The following is a 2,665-nucleotide window of genomic DNA, read 5'->3' as shown; positions in this document are numbered from 1 at the left end:
GGAAAGCTTGGGGTTAAACTGGAACTTTGTGTTGGGAAAGGTTGGGGTTAAACTGGAACTTTGTGTTGGGAAAGCTTGGGGTTAAACTGGAACTTTGTGTTGGGAAAACTTGGGGTTAAACTGGAACTCTGTGTTGGGAAAGCTTGGGGTTAAACTGGAACTTTGTGTTGGGAAAGGTTGGGGTTAAACTGGAACTTTGTGTTGGGAAAGCTTGGGGTTAAACTGGAACTTTGTGTTGGGAAAACTTGGGGTTAAACTGGAACTCTGTGTTGGGAAAGCTTGGGGTTAAACTGGAACTTTGTGTTGGGAAAGGTTGGGGTTAAACTGGAACTTTGTGCTGGAATGTATATATATATATCGGTGCATTATTACACGACAGGTAGAGACTGAGTGTGAACGAATGTGGCCTTTGTTGTCTTTTCCTAGCGCTACCTCGCACACATGCGGGGGGAGGGGGTTGTTATTTCATGTGTGGCGAGGTGGCGATGGGAATGAATAAAGGCAGACAGTATGAATTATGTACATGTGTATATATGTATATGTCTGTGTGTGTATATATATGTGTACATTGAGATGTATAGGTATGTATATTGTGCGTGTGTGGACGTGTATGTATATACATGTGTATGTGGGTGGGTTGGGCCATTCTTTCGTCTGTTTCCTTGCGCTACCTCGCTAACGCGGGAGACAGCGACAAAGCAAAATAAATAAATATATATATATATATATATATATATATATATATATATATATATATATATATATATATATATATATATACATATATATATCTTTCCCTAGGCTGCTCGTGCCAACAGCTGTCGGTAAGAGCGTCTCCATGTGCGGAGGTCGCGACACAATTTGTATTTATTTATTCAGTTAATTGCTTACTGATTGACTGACTCGGGTCATATTTACTTTCACTTACTGATTAAATTTCCCAATTGATTGCTTCTTGCGGGACTGTATTGATCTTCGCTGTTAGTCATCCTGCTCAATCGTTTTTCAACCTTCTTTTCTGATGATTATTATTACTCTTGTTAATCTATCATTCGCCTTCCTACATGTATATACATTACGTTCGTTTTCTCATCCTGTTTCTTTACCCATTGATCTATCAATAAATAGCCATGGTTTATGTATCATCTCGCAGCCATACAACATTGTTGGAACCACTATTCCTTCAAACATAACCATTTTTGCTTTCCGAGACAATGTTCTCGACTTCCACACATTCTTCAAGGCTCCCAGAACTTTCGCCCCCTCTCCCACCCTATGATTCACTTCCGTTTCCATGGTTCCATCCGCTGCCAGATCCACTCCTAGATATCTAAAACACTTTACTTCCTCCAGTTTTTCTCCATTCAATCTTAGCTCCCAGTTGACTTGACCCTCAACCCTACTGTACCTAATAACCTTGCTCTTATTCACATTTACTCTTAACTTTCTTCTTTCACACACTTTACCAAACTCAGTCACCAGCTTCTGCAGTTTCTCACATGAATCAGCCACCAGCGCTGTATCATCAGCGAACAACAACTGACTCACTTCCTAAGTTCTCTCATCCACAACAGACTGCATACTTGCCCCTCTTTCCAAAACTCTTGTATTCACCTCTCTCTCTCTCTCTGTCTATATATATATATATATATATATATATATATATATATATATATATATATATATATATACATATATATATATATATATATATATATATATATATATATATATATATATATATATATATATATATATATATATATATATATCCCAGCCCAAGCCACGTACCTATTTTCTCGACAAACCCTAGGCACTAGGGGAGGATGAACAGCTGGGTTAACTGTGGGCCGTCTGCTACCCCCCCGCCCTCCCCAAGGATTCGAACCTATGCTGGACTGGACCCCGCGCGACCCGTGAATGCGTCTTGGCCCAGTAGCGCTGACCGCTACATTTCTCGTTCGATTTATTCAAACTTCAATTCGGTGGATTTGCTCTGGGAATTTATTCTTTCCACTGCTTGTCGGTGAAAATAAACAATTTATTCATAGCGTATCCCATCCATCCCCCCCAAAAAAAACTGCTCAAAATCTGTTTCGAGTATATTTCATGAAATTTATTCCGAGAATATACTACGGTCAGTTTGAATGGGGTATGACACGGTACTTCTGTTCGGGGTATGTCTCGTATACCTTCGCTAGGCTATGTATATCAAGTACAAAAAACACATTTCACTGAGAACACTGATCTCACACATTCTATTTCTTCTGTCAACGTATATTTCTTAAACTGGAAAATCCCTGGGGATAGGGGAGAAAGAATACTTCCCACGTATTCCCTGCGTGTCGTAGAAGGCGACTAAAAGGGGAGGGAGCGGGGGACTGGAAATCCTCCCCTCTCGTTTTTTTTTTTAATTTTCCAAAAGAAGGAACAGAGAACGAGGCCAGGTGAGGATATTCCCTCAGAGGCCCAGTCCTCTGTTCTTAACGCTACCTTGCTAACGCAGGAAATGGCGAATAGTTTGAAAGAAAAGAAAAGAAAGAAAATATATTGATTTTTACCGGTAATATACATCCTGCTGGCCATATAAACATTCTGTTTATATATAATGTGTGACTGTGTCTACTGCTCCAGTCTGTTTGTATCAGTTCCCTACGTCATCCAC

The sequence above is a fragment of the Panulirus ornatus genome, chromosome 63, assembly GCF_036320965.1.
Source record: "Panulirus ornatus isolate Po-2019 chromosome 63, ASM3632096v1, whole genome shotgun sequence".
Classification (NCBI taxonomy): domain Eukaryota; kingdom Metazoa; phylum Arthropoda; class Malacostraca; order Decapoda; family Palinuridae; genus Panulirus; species Panulirus ornatus.
This window is presented reverse-complemented; position numbering follows the sequence as displayed.